The 18,615-nt window shown below is 39.7% G+C and overlaps 1 non-coding gene and 1 pseudogene across 1 annotated transcript; both read left to right on the top strand.

Moving 5' to 3' along the window:
* Window positions 1-18,615, top strand: part of LOC138242338 (zinc finger protein 850-like) — a 1,462,105-nt pseudogene that overhangs the window by 1,261,270 nt on the left and 182,220 nt on the right.
* Window positions 17,501-17,572, top strand: trnaa-cgc (transfer RNA alanine (anticodon CGC)). The gene has a single exon. It is a non-coding gene; the product is annotated as a tRNA-Ala (tRNA).

Here is an 18,615-nt window from a genome sequence, read left to right as displayed (position 1 = left end):
GAGTAAAACACGAAGATTTCCTGCCACATTCAAGAGGGTTTGCGAAGAAATCCCTTCGATTTTTAGCGGAGATTTTGTTTACATCATCACAATCTGAAGCACATCCCTGAGTACGTTTGACCCACCAGCCCTTTGTTTAACAGCTGCACAGGGACACATTCCCGTTGCTTTTCACAACTCACATGTTTGTAGTAAAAGAAAATAAAATACTGTCATTTTCTTGCCAGCTGGCAGTATTTCTTCTGCACTGACCAGGAGTAACCAAGAAGTTCATTTCATCTTTCGCAGGCTGTAATCTACAGAAAAGGAAGTGAATACTTGTATTAAGCTAAATCAAGCCGACGGAGTTGCACTGCTGTTGTTTTTCTCCACTTTTCGTTAAAAGGAGAAAAATCACTGGCATTTTTTGTAAGCATTTCTTCTGTCCTGAGAAGCAAGATTTGTATTTTATCTTTCAGAAGTTGTATGAATTTCTTGAAGTTCAGAAACAAATTGTTCCAGAAAAGAAATGAACACTTGCTTCAAAGTAAATCAAGACGTATGTGTCTCTTGCTGTGTGTGCTCTTATCTGTCCATCTCTCGCTCCTCTTCTCTCTGGCAGTCTGTGTAGAGTATCTGAAGGGGATGTAACACCACTTGGAAAAGAAGAAAAATTCTCAGGAAAAATTCTCAGGCAGAATAAAAAATCATTATTCTCTTCTCAGTCAGATTCACAGCTCAGACTCACACTCAGACAGGATCTCAACTCCGTACTGCTCTCTATCCTCACAATCCAGAACTAGAAGATATTCAGACAATCAGTGCTGCTACATGAACAATATCAGACAGAACAGCCTGGACTCATGTCACATTTCCCCCTTTTATCCTTCCTCCCAGCCCTCTTAGAGACATAAAAGACCTCCTGGTTCTCCTCTCTGTGAACTGGGCTCAGGGGTCACTGATCTGGCAGTTGTGGGCTCTGTTCCAGGTTGAAAGCAAGAAGGTTCTATTAACGCTTTCCAGGACTTCCAGCCCTTCAGTATTACTTTCTTTACTGTATGTCAGCCTCCCAAAATGTTTATAAATGTTTTATAACACATATGAGTGTGGAATTATCTTATTATTTATATATAGTATTTATGTAATAAACACCAGTAGTGACACTATGATCAGTATATTGATTATTTGTAGCCGATGGTCCGATGGTCGTGTCTACAATAGTGACCATTTGACCAGTCTGTAGCTCTGGGCAGTGGGACTCAGATCACACAGAAGACCCGTCTGTGTGTGATTCCATACGAGCCCTGGGATTCAGCTACTCTAACAAATGTCTCATAGACCGTCTTATAAATTTACAATTAGATGAAGTCATGTAACAGTTTTACAGATAATTTAAATAATCAGACAGCAGTTTTGGCAGTGGATACATCTCCACATGGGGAAAAGAAACTGAAATATATGTGCTCACTGTGAAGTAGGAAGAGGTGGTCAGACAAGCAAAACAACTTTGCAAATAATGTGAAGTGACATTGTTTTGTGTCAATCAGCTCACAGATTTCGCTTCATGTGCCTTAAGCTGTGCAATTTGTATGGTTGTTGAATGAGATTGGTTTCTTCACAAGCCCAGTCAATTGCCCAGCTTGCCGACGCACACCTTCATGAAGACTCTCTTTAAGATTTCATTGTCAAGTCGCCTCCTTTGCATACAATAGTAGCACCGACACTAAGAGAAAGGATGAGAAATGGCGTTTATCAAGCGATTGCAGTGTTTGTTTGACTGAGGATCCTTGTGTGCTGAACTGGCCTCTGGAGAAGTGTAGTGCAGTAAAACAGAAGGTTTGTGTCACTCAAGATTGTTACAGAACAGAACAATACAATTACAATACTTTTGTGAGAGTAAATATTACTGGTGCATCACAGTTCTTATAATGGTGAAAACAGGAGCACCTTCTCTACATTTTTGACTGAAGTATTTAAACGGAAAGAAATAATATCACTATGCAATTCATAAATGCAATTGAGCTCCTCTAAATGTTCTAGTCTGATGAAACAATGTATAGAATTAGGTGACAATATCGGAATTAATTCAAATGCACAAGATTAATTTTCAGCAACAAAAAAAGTGCTCGGAAATATTTTACAAGAATGAAACCTAACATTCACCTAAATAAACATTCACCCTCTACATAAGTAGAGAACAGTAGGACAGAAGGTTAGTGTCACTGGACACTGCATCAGAGAGGCCGATCTCTTCTCCCTCATTATGCAGGCTTACCCACTCATGATGAACTGTCCTCCAGTGATACTCAGCTGCCATCATCGACTCAGACATGACGTTCATGTACATATTATACCTTAATATGGCACTGCGTTACAATAATTTGATCAAAACAACTGGTGAAAAAATAATAATCAAATATTTCTTTCCTTCTTTTAGTAAAGATAAAGACTTTGTCCAAAAAAGAAGCATTTATACCTTTCCCTTTCCTACCAGCCCTTACAAGTCACCCAGTTTTTAATTTAGAGCTGGATTAAAGCTCTAGTCTCTTTGGGGGTGTGAGTTGGAATCCCACTGCTGCCAAATATCTCCAACTATCTCAGTGTTAAGAAGCAAAAAACACACATTTGCTGCAGAAGTAACAGGAGAATTTGTGCCATTCAGCCTTATAGCGTGATGTCATTTTCTCATGCTCATTTTTAGATGCTTGTGATCGAATCTATGATTCTTATGAGTGTGCCCTCCATAAAGGTAGCAGATATAACGTGCCACGTTTTCAGAGAATCGCATTAAATACAGTTCAGAAGAAGGCGACAAAGTGTCCGCTAGGCAGTTCAGCGATTTCAACAGTGTTCTCTGTTGATTAGGTCCAGAATGACACCCGTTACAACACACAGTGTCAGGCATCAAAAAGACTTCCCAAAACCCTGATCCTCTCCTTGATCCGGTGATGGCATCCAGACATTTCCTGCAACAAAGCCAGGATACGATCTTCAACAACACGAGTGAAAGGCTAATTCCCAACCTTTGCAATCCTTTGCAAAGAAGGACCGCATGTGCTCAGTGTTAAATGCACTGTTCATTATTATTAATCATAATAATAATAATCTTTACATTATATAGTGCCTTTAAAGGTGGCTTTCCAAAGCGCTTTACAGAATGAAACCAATAAAGTTAAAAAATACACAAGATAAGCAGGATGAGAATACACAGTTAGAGGAGACAATAGATGGTGGTATTAAATACAGTAGGAACAGAGGGGTAAAGAATAGTTCATTAAAGGCTCTTCTTTGTCAATTCAATGAAATGTTTCAGAAATGCTGAACGATTGATGTGTTTCACGCGCAGCGCGGGCTCTCCTTTGCTTACAAATATTTTTTTTCCACCAATTTACTCAACTACGATTTTTGCTGAGCATTTTGTTTGATTGCTTCCTATTGTATACTGCACTGATTTCTGTATTGTTCAGTTTCCCTGTTGATTTTAATTTCTTGTTTTCTAAGACAATCAGACCAGCTGTTCTGACCATACCTTGCACTGGAGCCACTCTTTTCTTTCCAAAGGCGTGGAGAGAGATGCTACTGCAGGTAACACCCCATGAGAAACATCATGAGCATCTGTAAAAGCTCTCTACCTGCCCGCTCCCCACACCGACGTGTGTGAGCAGGGATTTAAAGGGACATTTTGAAGTGTAGAAACATTTTATTGTTACATACTTTTTCTGTGCAGTTAGTTCTCCTTCAACTCCGCCCAACAACAGAGGTCAGTTTTAATACAGGAGTAAAGGCACATTGCACATCTGCAAAACATCACATACAGGTTTAGGGAGAGCTACATCAGTGATTGGAAGGTAGGAAGTTTCGGGTCACTTTTTTATTATAGATTCAAGCAGCCCTGAATACCTTTTCAAGAAACATTTCAGAATCCCAGTCACGTCCAGTATGATTGCTACACAGGTCTACAGTATACAATCAGAATACTGTTTGTGCGTTATATAAAACACACCGCCCAAAGTATTTCTAAAACAGGAATTACACGTTTCTGAATGCGCCCTCCTTTATAAATAAAATAAAAGGTCTGAAGCCTGCTCCAAAGAAGCACTATATTCAGAGCTGACAAAGAAGTGATAGGAAACATCTCGGAAAACGAAGGTGCAGTCATTTCCAAGCATCGCACAACAAGAGCTGAACCCACCCGACGTTCTCCAAAAGAGTAAGGTGTTGGGAGTGTGGCTGGGTGGTCTAAGTGCTGGGTTTGTGCTCCATTTTCTTCGCTGGGTTAGGTTTGAATCTTGCCGCTGCTAAGTGTTGGTGGGTTAAGACCTTCCTTCTATTGCGAGTTCAATGGGTAAAAGCTTTGCTTGACAGTCTGTCGAGAGACTGAACTAGGTGTTTCAAGATAGTCTTTGTCAGCTTAACATCAAGGCATAAAAAAGCCTCATTTTGTGTTCCCAACAGCAATGCTCTTTGGTCCCTTCAGCATTATGCAGGGAACAACATCTGCCGTGATCACTTTTGAGTCAGTGTGAATCGTAGTGTGCCGCAATTGTTTTTTAAATTGGTTTTGTAGGCATGGTGCATTTTTCTGTGAAACTTGAATGCTGTGCTTTTTCACGCAGAATCATCGGCAGGAGCAAAGCTTATTCAATCTTTGCGCACAGCACTCCATCAGAAATACTTTGTCCAAGTTTTGAAGAGATTGTGGGATTCTCTGCACACGTTCACATTGCGTACCTCAGACAACAACACCATTCGATGGGAAGTTGATTCTGCTTCTTGCAGTTGTCCCTGTGGTTGCAGTAGTTACAAAGTTGCACTTTCCTCCACCTTCTGCTATAGTATTCACTGGGTGAGCTTCATCATTTGGCTCAGAAAGGTCAACTGTGCTTCGGAAAAAATCAGCTGCAGTGTCGTTATTTTGTCGGTGAGTATGGCTGTCTTTTAAAGCACATGAAAAACACGAGTTTGTGGATTTCTCCAAATAGCAACGAATTCAGTTGTGCAGTGCTTTACTGCTTTCAGAGGGTCTTTTATCAACGCTGCTATAGTAGAGAAGTGACATAATCACAAACACAGCCATTTGTGCTGGCTGTTTCTATCACATGATTTTAACTAATTTATCATCATCTCCAGGAGAGCACCTCGCACTGCTCACTGAGCTGATGTACAGTATGTGCCCATTTCTCAAAAATTAAATATCATCTGAACTGATTTTTTCTATTTTAAATGCTTTCCTACTCTTTTAATATTTCAGTTAAATCTTGAAGTACTTTCCATTGATATTAATCCTAGTCCCGATGAACGATTCTTGGACATGGTGTACCTTGAATAATGTTCTTATAGGTTCCAGTTTGGAAAAGTGCGCTCTCCAGAAGCTACCGAAACCTCCAATGGTCACACAAAGCTTAATGCAATAGCAACGTTTGGGGTTGAAAAAGAATATTACTTGCTATGAATACGAACACTGTTACAGGAGGCGCGTAAGGACTATTTTAGCTCAGATCATCAATTTATCTTACATTTCTACTCCATTAATATCGCTATTGAGTGCTAAAGGTAGGTCCTGGCAATACTTCATGAGATCTTCTTAAGAAAACTTAAAAAAATAGATTTCCAGTGCTGAACAAAAAGTAAAAAATATCGATTATGTGCAACTGATAAAATCTCTCTTCCAGGGATGTTGTAGCCACATGCAAATTACTTTATCAGCTTTAAAAGTTTCTTTTGCATTTATAAGACGATCAGCATGACACTCAAAACATACCTGTATTCAGTAAGCGCTGAGTCTGCTGGCTGAGCAAGTTGCCTCCTCTACACACAATAGCAGCCCTGAAGCTAAGATAAATGAAGAGAAATTGCTTTTATTGGGCACTTTTCATATCCGATGAGCTTGACATCTCCCAAGGGCGATGGAGTTTTTTTGCGACACTGCTTTTCCCTTTTTTCTTCTTTCTGTACTCTGATGGAAAAAAAAAACGAGAAATCATGTAAGGGAAAAATGTATTTTTTTTCATGGAGAAAACCTGCACCAGGAAATGTTTTGTTTTGAAGAAGTGATTTAACATGATACATGACCTAATTTACTGGAGTAAATGCTCACACTGCAAGGTCTGCTTTACTACAAGAGAGAAGTAGAGTGAAAGATGTCATAATTTCACTGCGTTGTTCAAGAAAACATCTTTTTCTTTGAATTCTAAATCAATCAGAATTTCAAAGTGACACACAAACCCTTTGTCTGTATTAAAGAGATGATATTTTAAAACTGATAAAAATGTAGAAAACACGTTTCTCACTTAGAAATTTTAGATGGGATGGTGTATTACTAGTTGCAGCACTGAACTTACCATGGTGCAATTCAGTTACATGATTGGCCAGTGGTTTAATGGATAACGCGTCTGATTTTGCATCATGAGATTGTAGGTTCGACTTCTACCGGGTTCGTGTGTTTTTAAATCAGGCTACTCAGAAATAGATGTCCATTATGTGAATGAACCGCACCTGAAAGCAAACGTTGGTCAGGTTTCCTTCTTTCCAGCATGAAATAGCAAATCGTTACAAAAAGCACCAGCTAATGTCCAATAGCATTTTAATTAACATGAATATACTGTAAGGTCTTGGTACATGGGATTGGATTTCATCCACAATTTAAAAAAGGGCAAATTATATTTACAGGCTTCAGACACTTTTTAATACAAAAGTGACCTAAAACTCTGTAACTTTCAGGTTAGTTTGAACCTGTAATGAAAAAGGGGCCTGAAACTTCCATTCTGTGATGTAACTGTCTCTAAAGTCGGACGTGATGTTTCACGGATGTGTAGTGTGCCCTTTCTCTTGTCGTGTTCAAAATGACTTGCTGTGTAATTTCCTGAATGCGTGTTCTGTACTGCTCTGTTATTTCATTTAGATTATCTATGTGGTGTACAGATAAAACCAAACTGCATGGTATAATTTCCGGGTTCGGCACCAGCTGAACCTGAACATACATCAGCCAATCTCGACATGATTTGAACACACAACCTTCTGATGTGGTATCAGATGCACTACCGTTGCACCACAAGGTCACTCCCCGTAAGTGCTTTTAATTCCCCCAAGGAGAAAAATCAGCGTCCCTGAAAAATATTTTTTTTTCATTCTCTCCTGTGAGAAGCGTCGCTCTTCCAACGAGGGTCTCTTCTTCCCAGACCACAGATTATTCTTCCTGTCCGGCTCTCATACAGAGAACAGACACACTGTCTCCACTAATGTGTTTACTACATCTATAGATCTGACCCCCTTACAGCCCTGATATTCCTGGACAGGATCCCATATTGAGCAGTATTTCTCGCGTTGTGAACTTACAGTGTGTACACAATGTACTTTATACATAAAGTAAGTGTTTTCATAACTCTTGGACGTTTTGTGAAAATATTACTGGCATGTCAAAATCGCCCCCTCAACTGAACAGTTCCACCCCCCTCAGTTTTGGATAAAAGGTTTGGATAAAAAGTTTTTGAACACTTTCACTTACTGAACTTGAGCCGTAAAAAATAGTTGTACTTTGTCAATGGTCAGATAACTATACTAACCCCGAATTCACAGTTACTACATCAGACTGTTTGATGTGCAGGGGGCTATCCATCCAGGAACAGCACGTTACATAGTGTCTATGTTTTGGGGTGTCAACATTATTATGACCTTATTTGCTCAGGTGGACCAATGGCTTGCAGTAGTTTATCCTTATACTTACAATCGTTATATAACTAGGACTGTAGTTATAGAAGTTTGTACTTTCTGTTGGTTTTACAATGATTTCTTAATGATTCAGATCCTCGTTACCGTTGATGTTGTTGAAAAAATGAACACATATGGTTGATGCTCCAGGCAAAAATAATCACGTGAGTTCTGATGAACGTGGAACTGTTCTTTATCACTAAATACCAGATTGCTTGTCGTTATCTTCTAACATGAAATACTAATCAGTGGCATGCTTACGAGAATTCACTTGGATGGTTGCAACGGCTCCGTTTAAACCAAAATATCACTGCCCCCCTCAGGATTTCAGACCCCCCCCTACAGATCATTCCCCTGGCGCCAGTCCTGGGTATAATGATGAACATAGCTGCCTTGCAAGCAGTGAATCCGGGTGTGATTCCCACCTGACCCATCGACAAACCTTTTCCAATTAATCTTTGATCGATTTAAAAAAGTCTTGAAGCTGGTAGGCTAGGGAAGAAGCACTGTTTGAGTGCACTGAGGAAAATGTGCTACTGTGCTGTGCTGCTCCAGTAGCGCAATTGGTCAGGTTGTGGTGCTTTTGTAGTGGAGTCATACCAAGGTTGTGAGCTCAATCATCACGTGGAGTAGGTTCCGTTTTCAGCTGCAGAAACGTGCTGTTGAATTTAAGTTGGTTCTTGTGTTACTTTTTCCTCTCAATGGAGCTGTATTAATGCAGGCACACCTGCTTCCATGTCAAGTTATTTTATCATTGCTCACAAACCAACACACTGCAGACACCTCTGATATTGTCACTGTTTGTGGGCCACATGTTCCTGCTGTCAGCCTACCATGATCATACACCTATAGAAATATTATTGCTGTAGTACAGGAGCGAAGAAACGAAACGAAAGCACACCAAGTTTAAAAAGGTCAAAATGTGTCAAAGCCCTTCCTCGAGGAGGATGGGGTTCAAACCTACTTGTGTAGAGTATCATGTACTAAGAGAAGAGTGCTTTAACCACTAGGCCACCTCCATACACACTTTATCCCCCTCCGGACATGAGTTGGCCTCTTTCCCCATACTCAAGGGTAATTTTCCTCTTCCACCTACAATTTCAACATTTACCTTGCGAGATGTCAAACCACAGAGCCTGTGCTGCGCTTCAGTGTTAGCTGTAGTGGACAGCCCATTGAACATAAAAAGCATATTGAACTCCTTTGACATAAGCCATTTCTCGTCACTTGCTCAGCGAGCAGGCTCAGCGCACACTGAATGCAGGTGTCTCAGAGCAATTGAGATGTGTCCAAGTGGCTGTAAAAGGGATATCTGATGCCAATGCCATGGCTTAGTTCTCTGGTTGGAGTATTCTCGGTCGCATTTAATGGCAACGTCATGGCAACGTCAGCTCAAACCACCAAATGGAGACGGGCGTGCCGACAAGCTGACCCTGCTGATGCAGGATTAACACTAGGATGCGAGAATGCTGTGGCTTAGTTGGTTAAAGCGCCTGCCTAGTAAACAGGAGATCCTGGGGTTGAGTCCCAGTGGTGCCTGTCTTGCCACACAGTTTATCATTATGGACAGCAACATGCTTCTACATTAAATTTAATGGAAGTGTTCATTTAATTTTTGGAGCAACTTGTTTTTAAAAAAATCCATACAAATTGCAAAAGATAAAATACTCATCTGTTTTGTCAGTGCAGAGGAATTACTGCCAGCTGGCAAGGAAACGAAAAAGATTTTTTTGTCTTTAGCCAAAAACCTGTGAATGTAGAAGAAAGGTGATGTGCGTTAGTTTCTATGGCACAGTCAGTCAGCGTATCCTTCAGTTAAACATAACGTTGGTAAATCAAAAGTCCCCAGAGACGCATTTCAAATTAATCCGACCTCAACACAGTCTCCCCTAAATGTGATGGGGTTTCTTTGGATGTCCTTAAGCATCCTGATAGTTGCAGAGATTTCAAACTTTTGGCACAAGTCAAACTACAAGAAGTTAATAATTGAGCGCCTAAGTCAATATCACGGGAATGTGACTATGTAAACTTAAATAGTATTCAAAATATTGCAATTTTGTTGTAGTTTAAAAAGATATTTTAGCTGGGGATCCTCAAATGATGAGGGTAGAAAAGAGAACTATTCGACACCATCAGGAGTGCTTAACGTGATAAAAGTGTTTTTTAATCACAAAGTGAAAATAGCGAATTTGTCTTTCACTTAGGCGTTCATTAAAAGCTCATTAAACAATGAAGGAGAGGCTCGTGTTCCGAATTCTCTTCGTGTCTCATTGTCTTGCTTTGATTTTTAAAATGTACACTGTTGGCTATTCACTCTTCCTAACACAATTAAAGAGCCGAGTTTAGTTCAGAGGTAAAGCATCTCATGCATCGTTTTCTATCACCAGCATCTCCACTCTGGATTTCTTTTTAAGCGCGATATCTTTTCTGTGATTTCTTTCGTTTGAATTCCCTCATGTGTGAATTTCAGCGCGACACATAAACTCGTTTGTCTGTTTTAAAGAGATGCAATTTTTAAAACAGACAAAATGAAAGACTGTTTAACTAAATACACATAGAAAACGTACACCTAATTGAGAAAATTTGGACTGGGGCGATGTATTATTGTAGCGGCGCAAGCTCATAGTGGTGCACTTGAGGAATGCGGTACAAGGGCCAGTGGTACACTGGATAACGCATCTGATTATGGATCAGGAGACTGTAGGATTGTAATGCTCTTAAACCCAATACCATAACCGTAGTGTGTTCGGTCCTACACAACCTTTCTATCGACTGAATAAGCCTCCTGTTCCATCTCCATCTTCTTCCCACACATTCCGGCTATTTCAGCACCGTTATTGTGGGACCACAGTCACAGATACGTAAGGGACACTATTCTGAAGAACCGTCTTAAATAAACAACGTTGCAAAAGGTAACAATAAGGGTTTCTTAATGTAACCTTACATTTGGCCGTACAATACAATTTTCTGTACCCTCAAAAAACTAAAAAAAAAATATTACTGCTTTCTCCTGAGAAAAACAAGTTTAGTGTCAAATCACAATAAATAATACAACAAATATACTAAATTAACACCCAGATATGACAACACACAGCTATGACAGAACACATTGAAGACTTAAAAGCCCTTTAAATTTTTATTTCCTTAATTTCCATTCTCTTCCCTCCCCAGGATAACTGAAAACTAACTATAATAAAGACTTATGCATTACTTGTAATACAGCTACTAATAAAGATATACATGGAAGTTAATTATTAATAAATAACACTTTTATTAATAAATACGTGTTAATATTTATATATATAAATATTTGTGGTGTCTGCAAATTTTTGTCGTTAAATATAATAATAATTTTCAAGCAAGTGGTGCATAACCTTGTTACTTAATGAGTACATTATTTCCATTACAAGACAGTTCTGATGTGATCAATTGTTCTGCTTAGTCCGCTACTGAGTTGCTTAAAACCTATGAAGAGGTGGTTTAAGCTAGACTCCTAATGCAGTAACATCTAACGGGCAGCAGCTGTTATTTTAGGTTTGTTGCAATTGAGAACAGGTTTAGTACAGAGTTGCTGACAAATTTCAGCGGAGTTTATTGAATATAAGTTTATTGCAATTGACCCATTGTAGCTACCAATCAGCAGCAAGGAAAAACAAACTTCACTTGTGCCTGTCAAAAAAATGGAAACAGAGTAGTAGTTTATGTGGTAATTTCAGGTACTGTACAATGTAAGAACTAATGTTAACTACTCCCATAGTAATGCGTGGGGTCCTATCAATAGAAAAAACAATTGTTGTAACCCGAAAATACAACAAACACAAAACAAGAAGTCTTCCAGGAACCTAGGTAAATCCCGGTAGTTGTCTAACAACTACGAAAAAAAAACAAACGCAACAATTTCAAAAGAAAAAGAACATTAAAAACAAATCTGGGGAACAACAAAAACACAGAGTCTAATGCGAGAGCTTTTTCAAGTCTTCAGTGCTCCTCTCGTCTCAGTAGACCTCTCTCATATATTTGTGTACAGGTCAGCTGGAGATACACAGCTGATGGTAATTTAAGTAGGGAGCTGCGTCAGCATGCATGGGCTTCAAAGGAAAAAGTCAAGGTTTATTCCATGCTGAAAAGAGAAGGAAACACAATGTTTCAGCTGCGGAGCCTAATTTGATTGTGACTCGAAGTAAACCTTTACTTCTTCGTTTGATGTTAATTTATCTTCATCAGATACCTGATAGTATCTAAACTTAACAGTTGCTTTCAGTAGCTAAAGACACTAGGTGAGGCTTAAACTCACAACCTCGGTATAACTCCGCTGTGCACTGTTGTATAAGTACCGCGTGCTGACCAATTGCACCACTGGAGCTGTGCAAGGTGTGCAGAAACACAGGGTGAAAACGGTTTCGGTTGTGGATCCATCTATACATGGGGAACACTAAAATAGCAAGGAAAATACAAGAAAAGAAACTGAAAGAATTGTGCTAACAGCAAAGGGGGACGCAGGGAGGTGGTCGGACAAGTAAATCAGCCTGGCAGATTATTTGTATCGACATTTTTTGAGTCAATCAGCAAACAGATTTCTCTTCATGTGCCTTGAACTGTGCAGTTTGTATCTTCGTTGTAGATAGGTTTCTTCAGAAGTCCAGTAAACTGACAATAATGGAGAACTAGCTGACGCACCCCGTCGTGAAGACCCTCTGTAAGGTGATTACACGTTTCATTTTCAAGTCGCCTCCTTTACACGCAATTGCAGCCCGGACACTGAGAGAAAGCAGGAGAAATGGCTTAAATTTCAATGTGAAAGCGCAGTACAGGCTCGATGGCTTCACATCTCCCATCAATCAAATAAAATTACAGTAAAGCGATCTAAATATGACTCTGAAGTACTGGGAAAGACGATTATTTTGAGCGTGCCTACCAGGGTCTGCTACGAGGCTGAAGTTACAGTAGCTTCTTATTCACCAGCTTCTTATGCGTGTTTTTCGTTCCACCTTAAATGGTGCTGCTGTGATGTTATGTCACTTTTCGCCTGTAGATGGCTCTCTTCAATCAGTACTAATCCGGCTGGAATACTGTAGACATCTTCACTGAAAGGGAATATCCAAATAGCGACTGTCCAAATTATATTTTTGTATGGAATATATTTCAGAAAATCGCAAACCAATTTTAAAAACTCACCACAACACGGACTTACACTGGGAAAAGGTGATTGCACTTTCTGCTTATTGCTACAGCCTTCCCCCCGATTATGAAAATGTCTCACAGTTCTGACACCGCCGTGTGAAAGACAATGTAACAGACTATCAAAATCCTGAAGTACAAGAAATTTTAATGCACCAGTTTCTTTAAATATGACCCTCTGATCCTGGCATGTCAGAATACATTTCGAAAAAGTATGGCACGAATTGCACGAATTGCAATGGCACAAATTGTTGAGAATATCACTGACCTTGCCGATATTTGCAGGGGATACGAGTGTTTTGCACATGTTGAACTACGACACGTCAAAATTGAGCTCCTTAGTCAATATCACCGGGAATGTCCAATAATGACGAACATCAGTAGCTTCAAGGAAACTTAGACTCGCACATGGAGTTTTATCTTCGAATGGAGGTTGGGAGAATTCATTTATACTCTCGTTGCTCATTAGCTAAACTATTTAAAAAATATATGACACAGATTTGTTCGAGAAAATTGTAATTGCCTTAAAGAGAGTCTTCTTGAAGATGTGCACCAGCTAGCTCTCCACTGTCAATTGACAGGACTTGAGAAGAAACTGTTCTCATACAACCAACATACAAATTACACATCTTAAGGAACATGAAGAGAAATCCGTGTACTAAATAACATAAAACTGTCGCTGCAAATTATCACCAAGCTGTTTTATGTGTCTGACCACCTCTTTCCTACTTTGCAGCGAGCACAAATCTTTCTGTTTCTTCATCGCTATTTTACTGTCTCTTTCCCCCATGTGGAGATGGATCCACAGCCGAAACTTTAGGTCAGTTCCTGTTATTCTGTCTGATTGAAAGAGCTTTATTAAAGGCACTCCCATCTCTGCAGGAAAGTTATTGCTGCTCTCAACACAATATACTGCAACCAAATATAGCGATACTGTCACTGCCTGTGGGCCACGTGTTCCTGCTGTCAGTCTATTATGTCATGTTCATCCACACCCAGAAACATTACTGCTGGAGCACAAGAGTTATATAGGCGCAGTCCATAGAGCAAGAATCTCTTAATCTCAGAACTGTGGGTTCAGCCCCCACATTGGGTCCCTCTGTGTCAATTTCATCCCCCCAATCCTCCTAGCATGACCTGATGGCGTAACAGTGATACCCAGTACCCAGCGTAATTCAGCTTTCTTTCCACTTGATTCAGATTTTGATCTGAAATCATCGGCCGAACAAGAGTTTGTCTAAATCGAGGGAGATCTGCTCACAAGCAAGTATTAAACACTTCAGCATTTTCTGTTCGAATACCACACTTTGTCAAAACACTGCCGCTTCTTAAGCTTATAAGTAACGGTTTTTGAGCACGCATTGTATTGTTAATGCTTATATTAAAAAAGCATAAATTCACATAGTGGAATTTGGACTGAACAAAGTAGTCCAGCCCCTTTACAACATTACATACCCACTGATTAAAGCTTAAAACTACAGCAGCAGGAGTAACAATAATGACAACAACATGTTTGGAGTTCGGCATTTCATTTATTCTGCGGAAACATCGTATCGGAATGAACTGCCCGAGATAAAAGAGTAATTGCGGCTTCAGATCGTTTTTACAGAGCATTGCGTTGTTCTGTTCATGCTGACTACACACTTTAGATTTGTCATTTACTGCAGGCGTTGCTTTTCCAGGTTTTTCTGAAATTCCTCGCATTTGAGCCAGCACTAAAACATTTCATTCCCGTCGCTGAATACATCGTGGAAACGGTATTTGCAACGGAATGCTGTCACACATGAAACCTTTTTGTTATTCGGTTCTGAAGTTTGAAAATGAAAATAAAACGGGGGTCAATTCATAGGCTTGAAAGAAGTCCAAGCAGCATAAAAACCCGCGAATTCTCACAAAGGCTGCACCTTTCTTCTGCTGCTTTTATAAATCTGCCTTAAACATTTGAATGCATACCTTACTGCTGCTAACCACATTCACGTGTTTACGAAGCTTTTTTCTGTCCGTTATGTTTTTGCTAAGCAGTTTCTCCGTTTTCCTCGTACTGTGATTGTCAGCGAGCACAACAAGACTGAAACAGTGTAAAGGCAGGTAAAAAAGACAGGGTAAAACGCCTGATTGTCGGGAGTGGGATTTGAACCCGTGCCTCTATTTGGAGAGTGAAACACAAAGCTTAAAAGACACGAAGTTGTGAATTTGCTGTTTTAAACTGCTCGACTGTCCTGAAAAAAATGTGTGCTGATTGCTTCTTTCTTACCAAAAACCCAAACACACATTGAACATTTACCTCTACCATACATGTCAAAAGCTCACTCCCCATCATTTCTATCCCTTTATTTCATTCTTTTGATGCATGTTTTTGCACATAACCTGTTACCTTTTTGTTGTTTTGCACACTGCCTGTTGTTGTTTTTTGCACATCGGCTGTTGTCTCTGTCTTTCTTTTGTTATACAATTGTATTGTTGTTGTGTTTTTTTTCTTTGTACTACTTATGTCCGAGAGCTAGCTAAATAGCATTTCGTTATACCTTATACCTGTGTATGAGTATAATGACAATAAACTTGAACTTGAACTTGACATAGTCTTGCAGGCAGTATATTATTTTATCGTTTACTCGTTTAAAAAAACACGGTCTTCTCGTTCCTAAGTCAGATTTTTAGTGCTTTCGAACGTTACTTCCAACCTGGACTGACAGCTCACCAGATCTGTTTGTGATCAGACCATGGAGTCAGGGGCTGTACCAAGCGCACGTTCCTTCCCAATGCTGAGGCGATCATTCAGAAGATGGGTGTGAAGAGAGACAAGCTTTGTCGACTAAAAAACAAGGCAGGATATGCACGGATACTAATCACTGGCGATAGTTATGTTCTCTTACTATTGAGACTCCTACATTGCAAGTTTTTTTGAAGACTTCGAAATAGGAACGGGTGGGGTTTGATAAAACGATCGTCGATTTACGAGACTGACGCCTTACCACTTGGCCACCGCACCTTAGTAAAAACGTGGGAATAATGTTGTTCAAATTATTTTTTTTCTGAATCTGGTTTACATCGCCTGGAGGTAGCAACAACAATAAAAGGGATACTTAACAAGGCGATACACTGTAGCAGTGTGACTCCAACAGATGCTCCTGAAGAGGCTGGAGGTTTAAGCCAGCTCCTTAGAGCGCTCGGCCGTGTTACTCTCAACAGCGGCTCTTCAGCTCTTGTTGTTTGACCTAGTGGTTTTATGAGGCGTGGAAATGACCGCAACTTCGTTTTCTGAGATGCTTTCTCTCACGTGGTGAAATCTCGACCTCTTTGGCATCTCTGGCTATAGTTCTTCTGTAGAGCACCTCTGCTTATAGTGCCCTTGAAGTCATTTTATTTTTACAGGAAGACGCATTCCCTAACAATCTCTCCTGTTTTAGAAATGCTTCATAAGGCGTGTTTGATTCAACGGACAAACAGTATACTAATTGTACAATGCAGATCTATGCAGCATTCGTACTGGATTTGACTGGGATTCTGAAATACTTCTTGAAAAGGTATTCAGATTTGAGAACCTATAATAAAAACACAGACCTGAAACTCCCTAGCTTCCAATCCTTTACTCTTCCTTTACTCTCGTAGTTTTCAAAACGACCTCCGTTGTCGGGCGCAGTTAAAGTGGAACTGGCCTGACTGCACAGGAAAGTACGGAATGCTAAAATGTTTCTACGGCTCAAAATGTCCCTTTAGACCCTCGTCATGTCTCTGTGAGGAACGGGTAGGTAGAGAGGTTTAATAGATGCTCATGATGTTTCACACGGGGTGTTACCTGTTGTAGTGTTTCAAAAGATGTGTTAGCGGACCACAGATTATCTTGAAAAGATTTGGGTTTGCACTGGCTGGGATTAAAAAACTGACTCAATTATTTGGAAGGCGCCTGTACCACCAACGCACTCCCGAGAAGCACCTGCAAATTATCACAATCCTCTCTCTCACCTACAAAGTTATGGAGACACAGACATCCAATGAAAGCTCAAGGCTCCACTCAAGGCTTTATTCACTCAAGGCTCCACTCTTTTGTTGTGATGTCATTTTAATAAATATTAGCTTTGACAAGGTGTCATTTTTGCCTCTTAAAGTTAAAGTCGGCTCCTTTCTTCCAGGTATAGAAAGAACTAAAAGTAAATTATTCAGCTCTACCGCCTGTGTGCATTGACAAGACATCTCAAAAGGACATATTAAATAAGAACACGATCCTTCCTGTTACCATTCCTGTGGTTGGGGCGTTGTTTCACCCTTTTACGTTAAATCATCAGTACTGCTGTTTTTCTATGCATAGTTTAATCAAGAGCACTTAAAAGATGCAAATAGGTTTCAAATAAAATAGAATTGAAGGGCAGTCGAGTAAGGAGGTAGAAAAAAAAGCACTCCCCCGTCTGGGAATCAACCACCGTCGCCCATGTAACTGGATGCAAAAATAACAGATTAATTTGTGCCCAGCCTCTTGAAGCTTCGATGCGATTATTTTTCCTTCCTTATTTTTTCATTCCTATGAATTTACTCTGTAGTAGAAGAAACGCGAAAGTGGGAAACTGCAGGCATTCTTCGTGAGTGGTGTGATCAGTGAGCATTTGCACATTTCTAAGTCTGTTCCATAAACTTTTTCATCGGGGATGTAGCTCAGTGGTAGAGCGCATGCTTCGCATGTATGAGGTCCCGGGTTCAATCCCTGGCATCTCCAGGTGCTTTATATTACAGTACTCACATCGCAATCTTCTGTTGAGTGAGAACTCTTTGCTCGTGTTCAGAGAGAGCCAGGTTTACACAATTAAATGCAGGCACACTCGACGTGCTGCAGAGTTGCGCTGCTGTTTTAAATGTACCTCATTTAGTTCTGTTAAATCCTAAATTATTTGAACTAATTTAGTTAAGGAAAATGCAAAAGAGCATGACAAGTATTGATCGTATAAAATATCCATGGCACAACTCGAGAAAGTACTGAAGGACTACACATCGACTTTTGATGATTACAAGAGATTCAAGAAACACAACCGTCCGCACCTGGGTTTGGATCCTGAACGCTAGAGTTAAAAGAACATAAGCGACGTTTATGACCTATAAACTCTCTAAATTGTCTTTTAGTTTATGAAATAAAACAATTTCTTAATAATTACTTACTGATGATAGACGATTTATTAAATTTTAACAAAATCACAATTACAAACTTTTTCGGTTAAACTGTTATTCACATACTCTAACGTAAATAAACGTTAGTGTCTTCCGGTGTGTGAGCCAATTTCTCCCAAAAATATTCGTTAGTCTGTCGGGAGGCTGTGCAGGGTGTGAAGAAATAGAATTTCTAAAAGACAGGCTCCCTAAGCTTAACATCAAGGCAGAAAAAATGCTGTTTTCTCTACAGAAATGCTCTTTACATTTCAGCACTGTTGCAACTCCCTTTATAAAGGGTGTGCACACGTATACAACCAAGGCATTGAAAGATTTTTTTTTTAATTATTGTTCCAAAAAATGTTCCATTTGTTTTCTTTTTAATGTTGTTGATTAAAAGATTTTATTAAATGAGAAAAAAATCTGAATGTGAAAAAAGGTCCAAATGCTATTGAAAAAAATCAGTAATGTGAGGAAAGATGGATTGTGGGAGCCTCTTAACTACCCATGTCATGCTGTATTTCTCACTCATTCTACTGGGAGTGATGCCGTCGCTTCATGATAAAGTCTGTCAGTGGTCATTCCAGACGGGTCAGGTATGACTGCGCTTCGGAACAA

This window comes from Lepisosteus oculatus, chromosome 14 (genome assembly GCF_040954835.1).
Source record: "Lepisosteus oculatus isolate fLepOcu1 chromosome 14, fLepOcu1.hap2, whole genome shotgun sequence".
NCBI lineage: Eukaryota > Metazoa > Chordata > Actinopteri > Semionotiformes > Lepisosteidae > Lepisosteus > Lepisosteus oculatus.
This window is presented reverse-complemented; position numbering and strand designations above follow the sequence as displayed.